Source organism: Saccostrea cucullata, unplaced genomic scaffold (genome assembly GCF_032062105.1).
Source record: "Saccostrea cucullata isolate Sc308-1 unplaced genomic scaffold, CSIRO_AGI_Scuc_v1 ctg17102, whole genome shotgun sequence".
NCBI lineage: Eukaryota > Metazoa > Mollusca > Bivalvia > Ostreida > Ostreidae > Saccostrea > Saccostrea cuccullata.
The window spans coordinates 1-10,149 of record NW_026934177.1 but is presented as its reverse complement, the minus strand read 5'-3'; the positions used below and the strand labels follow the sequence as shown (position 1 = coordinate 10,149).

The following is a 10,149-nucleotide window of genomic DNA, read 5'->3' as shown; positions in this document are numbered from 1 at the left end:
ATTCAAAACCAGGTATTCATAATAGGTATTTATAATAGGTATTTTTAATGATCTTTTCTAAACTGATCTCGAATGTCACATGTGTAGATTATTTTACTTGGTAAACCAGTGCAATTTCAGAATTACAAGAATACATGTACATAGGAAATACCATCCTCTCAAATGCAATTACATATGCATGTTTTTGGTGAGTACTGTACATATTTTAAAGTTGTTATATTTCAAATTCAGGGAGAAATATAAATATTAACTTTTTATGGAAGATGTCTTCTCATCTTATGCATCCCTGCTGTAATCCTGTTACATTATTTATCATTTTTTTTAAAATAAAGAAAATGATTTATGTACCTTACAGTCTACGTAAAAGATAACAGCACTTTTTTTTTTCTTGCACTACCACAAATACCTGAAGGAAAAATAGTTTAAATTAACCAATAATTAGATTTTAGAAGTACATTTGTATTGTCTTAGATCAGATTAAGAAGACGACATCATCTGCCAGCATGACTTGATTGGCTTCCATCATTTTGTTGATTGCTCCAAATATTTCATCCTCAGAGTATTCATCACCATAGTCTTTGGATATTTGACCTTTAACCTTTTCAAGTGACACAGATTGGGCATGCTCCGACTTGAAGAGGTTTAACAATGACGTTCTGAAGTTTTTCATCCTGAAATCAAATAATAAATGATATTATAACTTTGATCACTGGAACTGTAAACGTCACGACTCTACCTCAACATTTCTTGTGACTGTTCCATATATACCATGAAAGTACATGTAAATACATTCTCCAAATGTTTGGGGCCCATAACATGCCTGGTGTCTAGAAACTTTTGTTCTTACTTTTTCTCATCAATATCAGCGGTTCCCTTTGCTGGAGGGGCATCAGTGTCCATTGACTCCTCTTGAGATGCCTTCCCTTTCTTCTTTCTGGAGGTTTTCTTAGGCTGAGACTCATCTACAATATGGTCACATAGGTAAAGAAAGATAACAAATAGTAAACAACAACATTAAAACTGTAAAATAGTGTCTATGAAAATATAACATTCACATTTGTATCCGTAAAATGTGTAAAAATTGAAAAAAAAAAAAAATTACCAAATAAACCTGTTCTGCGAAGAATCGTGTCACACTTCATTTAAAGAGGTTTCCGAGCATTGGTTGCATGTACTCTATTAAGCATTCATGTACATGGAGATTGATAGTAGATCAATTAATGCCCTGCTATTTTATAGACACGTGTATATACATATTTAAAACAAGAGTGACAAACTCTACATCAGGAAGCCACCAATGATTAAGACAGACCCTCACCTTCACTAGCTGTTGCTTCACTCTCATCAAAGTCATATGGATCATAGCCCTCATCTCCTTCCTTTCTTGGTATGTGCTTTTCAGTGGCCGCTCTCCTCCTGAGAAAAAGAATATAATGTTCAACCTACATAAATTTCAGGAAGCTAATAAAGACCCAATATCTTAAAACTTCAGCAAGTACTTTTCTATATTTAAGGCTATTTATTTATAATCACTCAAATCCACATTAGTAATGACACTGGGTGGCCATCTTATTCTGATATAATGACAATAATGGACAAGAAAGTTTCTTTTTTTCCAATCCTAATTTGATCCACACTGGCTACAGTTTTCTCTGTTGGTTTAGCCTACCACACACATGTAGTGAGGGACTCACTGTTTCTTTTTCTTGGGGACCTCTCCATCCACTTCATCCTGTGCCTCATCCTGGCTGCTCTCCCCTTCTGTGTCCCCCTCAGAATTGTGTCTCCTTTTCTTCTTCTTCTCCAACACCTGAAGAATTGTAAAACACAAGGAATATTATTTAACTTGAACATAAATGGTACCAATTCATTAATAAATGAAATATTCATGTTAGGTCTTTCATCTGGTTATTGTCATAAGGGATTTCAATCATGGGCCGCAATTTCATAGCGCAATATTCACCAAGGTTCTAAATTTGATGGTTTTTCAATGGAAACCCTAGAAATTGAGGAAAACTAAATCTCCCATGAAATATATTGTTTCTAACATAATAAACAATTGCTAGACTTTGAAGACATTTTCACTGAAATGCATTTTTCAGGTAATGGCTTTATTTGTTACCTTTTTAAAGTAAGCAAACTGTATAAGTTCAATAGCCGCCTGGGCATCTTCTAAGTCCACTGTTTTAGACAGTCTACACTTGGCATGAGCTGTGGACAATCGGATCATTGTCTCCAGGGTACGGGCGGTCACAGGCGTGGTCTACAAACAATCCATCAACTTTAATTTATACACTTAATCTTATGCATCTTTCATTCATTTCCAATACTAGCTATATTAATCTTTATGTAAAATTACTGTAGACATGGCAACACAAACTGATAATTAAAGCTGTTAAAATAAGACTAGTGCCAATCAAGAGAGAAAAACAGCCATGATCGTGGATTTTAACAGAATCCCTTTCCACCTAATCCAGCAAGTGTGTCTTTTAAATGCAATTTAGACTTGTACCCAGACATTCCTCTTACCCTGGCTATGTTGTCATTCTGCATGTTATCCTGACTGCGGAGCTTGGCGTACTCCTCTGCTATGTGTTCAGCAGCTTCCCGGGTCAGGTTTGGTTTCAGGGCCTTGGCCACATGTATGTATTTCCTCATGAAGGGCATGCTCACAATCTTATCCCTGCACAGAAATAAAATTACAGTGGACCTTCAGATATCCGGACGCCAGATATCCGGATGCTTCAGTATCCGGACGATTTTTCATCGGAACGAAATTTTTAAATGCTATTTTGTCTTGTTTAACTGGTGATTCAGATATCCGGATGCTTCACTTATCCGGACAAATGGATTGGGAACCAAAGCGTCCGGATAAATGAGGGTCCACTGTAAATACTAAATAATTCTTGTATTATGCAGCTTTCAATTTCTTTGCCTAACTTGAACAAAACCTAAAATTTAGTTTGGAGTAAAATATTCTATAATTTATATAATTCATGCATGAAATTCTTTATGGAATTAAATGTTTATGTTTCAGAATAACTCACTTTTTGCCTTTACTAGGTCCATGCAATGCCTTGTTATGTTTTTCATAAATTGGTGTTTCCTGTATCCTCAGGATTTCATTTGGGTCAGATGTCGCCAAAATCTCAACATTACTTCCAAATGGTAGTACTGTAAAAATGTACATGTATTTAAATGAATGCATTCTAGAACTAAGCATACGAAAAATGTCTTTTACATTAAAGACATGACTTGACCTTCCCAAGTAAAAATACTCAAATATTGCAACATTAACTTGCTTTTCTGTGTAAAGTGTATCACTTGGATAAAATCTTACAGATTAGCCCCTTCCCCCCAAATTACATAACAATAATTCTATTTTCAATTTGACAAGCAAATACTCCAAGCACCTGTAATACATGCAGGTAATATAATGATCTTGGATATGACATATTGGTCTTCTATTTATGACCAACCATGCCACCTGTCAAGACCTGACATAAAGTTGGACACTTACCCTCTCCATCCTGCTCCCCAACGGTACTGGTGCATCCTCAACACATGGTCATAAAGAAATCATACGGTCATGTTCAGGGTCCATCTATAAAACAGAAAAGTTTAAATATTAATTAATAATTTTAATGTTGTTAATTGAAGCAATTCAGTTGTACAGTTTTCTGAAAGTCTGAAGTTGACATTCTATACAAATAACTATTCTTTGCTTACATACTGAATTTTTTCCCCTATGGATATTTTTTTCATAACTTGCCTTATCAAGGACAATGAATAGAAGATCAAAACGTGAGAGTAAGGAGTCTTGAAGACCTATGTTCTCCATTGGAGTCTTGTACTGATCATACTGAAATGAGAAAATCAGAAAAACATAATATTCAATCTCCAAAAATTCTTGAAACATCCGATACATACATGTACATGTACATCACACATAAGAAATTACCTAAGACAAAAGAGCAGATGTGATCAGAATTGTTAAGTGGCTTCAGACTTTGCATAAATACATGTATGTTCCTTATAATAACTTTTTTCTACAGTTACCTAAAGGGGCAGAATATACGAAAACCTTTTTTAATTGAAATTTCTGCCCCAATGTAATTTTTTACCCTTATCTTCCATAATACTCACTCTTCCATAGACAGGATTAGCGGCAGCCAGCACACTACATCTGGCATTCAGTTTGGCATGTATCCCAGCCTTGGCAATCGTGACTCGTCCCTGCTCCATCACCTCATGTATAGCGGTACGATCAATGTCAGACATTTTATCAAACTCGTCAATACATACCACCCCTCTGTCAGCCAAAACCATGGCTCCTGCTTCAAGACGTCTCTCTCCTGTGTGAAAAATGTTATAGCAAAGATTATCCATCAGGATTGAAGCTGCTTCAAAAACAAGATCCTGATCTTTAAAATATAACATATACATTTTGTATGCATTCTTCAAGTGAAGCATCCAAAGCAGGACAAGATCAAAACATCCAATGCAGGACTACATCAAAACATCAAACATAATATTAGAGGCTAAAACCTATGAAGTAGTCAGAACTTGCCTGTTTCTTGGTCAGTGGTGACCGCTGCAGTGAGACCGACCCCCGAGGAGCCTCTTCCAGTGGTGGGTATGGCTCTCGGTGCTGTGTGTAGAACATACCGCAGCATCTGGGATTTAGCAACAGAAGGATCCCCAATCAATAACACATTGATGTCGCTGTAAAAAAATACCCCCCTGTTTATCAATCACTAGTATATGTACAGGAGATTGCATTCCGGAAGTCTAAATACTGTAGATTCCTTATTTTTTGCGAGTACTTTTTATCGCGAACTAGCCCTTTAACGTCAAATCTCGAGAATAATACTTCGCGAATGGACGGCTGATCGACAGAATTTACATGGATTTCAATGCCATAAAAATAAAAACGAGTAATGTGATTTCGCGAGTGATGCTTCTCGCGAAATTATGCTGATATTATTAGGTATCTACAGTAAGTGACAACAGAATCGATTATGTATGACTGACCCTCTTATTCTGGAACCATTAGCCAATACTTTCTCTGTTCCTCCCAGTAACATACACAGAACAGCTTTCTTGATGTACTCATGGCCATGGATGGAGGGTGCCAAGGATCGTCCCAAAACATCAAATACATCCTACAATTAATATCAATTTATTGTTCAGCATTTGTAGAACTTAATTTTGGAAAACTCAGAATTTAATCTTGCTATATATAGAGAATAATACATACCCTTTTCCATATCACATCCTGTATCAGCCCGAGACACCAATATCAGCCAGAGGGCCGAAGGCCCGAGGGCTGATATTGGTCGAGGGCTGATACAGGATGTGATGTGGAAAAGGGTATGTTTTATTATATTTATTACATACTTAGTAATAAAATACAGTTGAGAAGAAAATAAGTAAATAATCATGCATGGACTTCTTACATACATGTACATAGTCTAATGTCTCATAAGATTTGGGTTTGTTTCTATTTCTATTTCAATGCACTTGATCCGTGATTTGAAAATATTCTATAGTATTACATGTATTTGTAAATTAAGATTAACCTTATTTTCAAAAAGTTAAAATTAAGAGAATATGAACCCACCAAAAATTGTGTATGAGTACAAGTACTGTTATTGTGGTTTAATTTACTAAGGGTGTGATATTGACGTCACAATAGCCGTATCAGCCCTGCAGGGCTGATATGGATTTGCAGGGCTGATACGGATATCAGCCCCGCAAATCCATATCAGCCCTGCAGGGTTGATACGGCTATTGTGACGTCAGCCATATCGCATATGCAAAAAACCTGTATTTATTACTAAGTGTGTAATAAAATCTTATACTAAAATAGTAAGATGAATCAGATATCAAGGTTGCCTCTAAGACCAGGTGGCAAGGGGAAATTCCCCACCTATAATGATGTTATCCTCCAGTTATTCTCAACCTCCTTCTAGGAAAAGAACCCAACACCCTTTCAATGTACTTTTTATAGTCTCTTGCTATTTCAATTCTTAGGGACAACCCTGTGCATTTATCCTTAACAATTTTAAGAAAACTTAATTTGAAGTAATTAGCCCTCTTTTTCAACTTACCACGTTCTTTTGTTTACCAAACTTTTTGATCTTGGAAACATCCTCTGCAGAAAACGATGGTGTAACTTCTTTACTCAGAAGCTGAATATTGTTAGCAATCAGAATAGTTCTGCAAAACACAAAGTTCAATTTAAATCAAATTTTTCGATCAAACATAACTTACTACTATATCATAACACAAGAGAATTTGGTTTGTGTCTACTACCATGTCTTACCTGAATGTACCTGTTGTAAATCCATTCCTTTTACCAGGCATACACCTGTACATGCCTATCACCTGAACTCTGTCCCCTGGCTGTAACAGACCATTGTCAGAGAAAGATTAAATTTCATCAAAATATTAAATGAGTAAAGAATGATAAAGAATGATAGAAACATAGCAATCAACAACAGCAGCAGCAACAAAATCAATAAATCAATCGTCTTCAATCTGTGATACATACAAGCAAAGTTTTTCTGGTCTATCTGTCCATCTGATAAAATCTCCCAGCTGCAGTACTCACCTTACAAGCGTCCACCAGATCGTTGTCAGCTACGATGTCCACTGAACGCGGGAGCTGTCCAGCGGGGGCTTTCTCCGGCATCTCCTGAATACTGAATGTCTGGTGGTCCTTGTAAGCTGACAGTCCATACTCCGTCTCCAGCAGGTTACCTTCCTCATCCTTCATACAAACAGGTCAGTTTTTGTTCATATTTAATCTTTTATGAAAGCATTAGGAAGGCCAGATATTTTGGATAGAGAATAGAAATATCTCTTCAGTAGACCAAATGATGGAGGATAGAAATTTATAACAAAGATAAAAGTCTTAATTTAGATACATTTCTCGTCATCAAATATTTTAATCAGAAAAAACAAATGGAAACATCAACACAGCAAAATGACTACACAGTACCTATGTCAGACAAATAAAACAGATACTGTATTTGTTAAGAAACACATTAACAATGCACTTTAAAAATTTATGAAAAATATTTTTTTCATTAATAAATGACTTTCACAAGAAGAAAGGTCCTAGATTGACATTATAAGGATAAAAGATTGGTTTTCATACAAAAAAAGACTTGTCAAGCAATTGTGACAGACTTATCTTTACAAATTGAGACCAGCTCTGACTAATTCAGGGATCAGACCTGCCTTCATAGGACCTAGACTCACCTTGGTAGGGTAAGCTGCAGCACTTGGGAAGGCATCCAGAGATGTCAAGTCAGTGTATCGTCTCTCCATCGTTTTCTTTGTGGCTGGGCAAAAATGCACACTTCTCACCACCTTTGGGCGGATCAAGGAACCTACAAAGTCACCCAACATGATGTCACAAATTTGTAACACTTAGGAGACAAACGTATCATTTGCATATAAGAGGTGGCACTTTCTTAATGAGTTAACAAATATAAATGACTTGCACGCTGGAACATTTCCGATAATCAAAAAATTACAATTTATATAAAAAAAAAAAAGACTTGAATAATCTTACATTTAGTGACTATTCCTTCCAAACAGACCATGTTGCCAAGGTAACTGGATGTCATTGTTCTTGGAGTCACATGTTTTGCACCGAAGCTAGGAATTTAAAGAATTTTTATTTTTAAAAGATTATTTCCATTGAAATTTTTTGAAAAATTTATCTAAAAATTCATTCTGAAAAATAACGTATTTTCTTATCCAGAGAAACATCTAATGTCCTGAAAACAATTAACGTGATTGAAGTGAGTTGGAAGTTTCAACTATTGTTCCTTTCAATCCTTTTGTATTTTAACCTCAATATCTCAAATACTGAATTCTTCTTCCTGCCCCATTGCCACCAAGATAACAAAATTCGAGTATGTTAGCCTTCATTGAATTTGCCCATACCTTCCCTCGAATCCAATGAAAAATTCCTCATGTTGTTTGCTGTATACTGGGTCTGCTGAAGCCACAAATTCTTTTAATGCTTTCTGAAAAGCCACAAGCTCTTCAAATGAGTCATTCAGCAAGCTGAAATGCAAACACAAAATCATGTCATATTATTTCCATCATGTAAACAATGATAAATAAATCATGCTTTTCACATAAATATACACAGGTTTTTCAGCTTTTTGACTTGTGTGGCTCAGTGATAACTGTATATGATTCTAACTAATACTGTAAACGTATTACATTTAGCTGTGTATTCTATTTTGCGATTTTGGCGGAAAGCAGGGTCCGCTAATTCAAGTACATCGCTAAATGTCTCGTATATTAACATTTCTAACTAGCACATTCAGACAACGCTAAATCAAATATAGGCTAACTTGTTGAAAATTGAATTTCCGCCAAATATCGTACATGCCAAATGTTATACATTTACAGTATTTTAAATGTTGAATTTCATTCCTTAATAAAGGAAACAGACTATCATCTCAAGAAAATTATACCAACTTCTCTTCACCAAAAGATGCATTCCCATACAAAAAAAAGGTACATATAGGCATACTTTTTTTGTGCCTTTTCAGTACCTAATGTGTGCCTACTATTACAGGTACAGAAAAGGCATACCTATTCTGTGCCAAAAATGAACTTAATTATTTTCTAGTGTACCTAAAATGTACCTAATTTGGACTTTGTCATTTTACAGTGTGCCTGAAATGTGCCTACTTTAGACTTTGTCATTTTTCAGTGTACCTAAAATGTACCTAATTTGGACTTAGTCATTTTACAGTGTGCCTGAAATGTGCCTACTTCAGACTTTGTCATTTTTCAGTGTACCTAAAATGTACCTATTATGGACTTAGATATTTTCCATCTTACCTACTATGAACTTTGTCATTTTTCAGTGTGCCAGAAATGTACCTATGTTGAACTTATATATTTTCCAGTGTACCTAAAATGTACCTATTTTGAACTTAGTCATTTTTCAAAGTGCCTGAATTTAAATACTTTATTAGAAGACTGGTTCTTTGTAGCAGGGTGGGGTGGGGTGGGGTTGTGGGGGGTGGGGTTGAATTATCATTCAAACAAGTTGTGCATTTAATTTTTAATTTCATTATACTTCATATTTCACATCATTATTGCAAGTCCTCGGTATAATATATAGTGGTGTTGTGGAAAGAAAAAATGGGGAGGGGTAATAACATTGTTACTCTCAAATGCCAATATGTAATTATCATTAATTCAATTAATCTTCTTAAGGAAAATAAAAGGTAAAGATCCATTTCTGTTCTTAAAATATGACCTAGTTTGTCTTACAGAGTTCTTAGTAACTTTGATTAACATTCTCTAAGACATAAGGGATTGTCTTATAAACACTATACAATTATATTGACCATTGACCATTAACCCTCCCCCCCCCCCCCCCCCCCCCCTACACACACACACTTGTTAAATTATTTTTTTTTTACATGTCATTTTATCAACTTGTTGCATTTTGCAATACTATGAAATATGTATATATCAATTAGAAACAGGAATTCACTTTCCGCTTGAACGAACACAATACACAGGTAATCCACAGAGACTATCAGGTAGTCCGTGCATTTAGTGAAGTGGACACAAAGTCATGTAACCAACACCCAAATCTGCTTAGTTACGATGCTTCTCAGTATTTTTCTTGCAGTATTATTCTTTAATTTCTTTTGTTCTTCAACAAATTAATGATAAATGAATGTTTTTAACTCTGTAAATAAACTGATAAACTATTAAGATATTTACGGAAGCGTATTAGGGCCGCAGCAGTATTTTTTTTTAATTTGTTATAACAAATTATTAATTTGTTTAAACAAATTATTAATTTGTTTAAACAAATTATTAATTTGTTTAAACAAATTGATAATTTGTTATAACAAATTGATTATTTGTTATAACAAATTAGTAATTTGTTATAACAAATTGATAATTTGTTATGACAAATTACTAATTTGTTTATACAAATTGATAATTTGTTTAAACAAATTGATAATCTATTTAAACAAATTGATAATCTGTTTAAACAAATTGATAATTTGTTTTAACAAATTGATAATTTGTTTAAACAAATTGATAATTTGTTATAACAAATTGATAATTCGTTAAAACAAATTGATA

At 34.6% G+C, this 10,149-nt stretch overlaps 1 pseudogene; it reads right to left on the bottom strand.

Annotated features, from left to right (window-relative positions):
• Positions 1–465: 465 nt before the first annotated feature.
• LOC134240077 (zygotic DNA replication licensing factor mcm3-like) lies at positions 466–8,081 on the bottom strand (annotated as a pseudogene).
• Between the last annotated feature and the right edge of the window lie 2,068 nt (positions 8,082–10,149).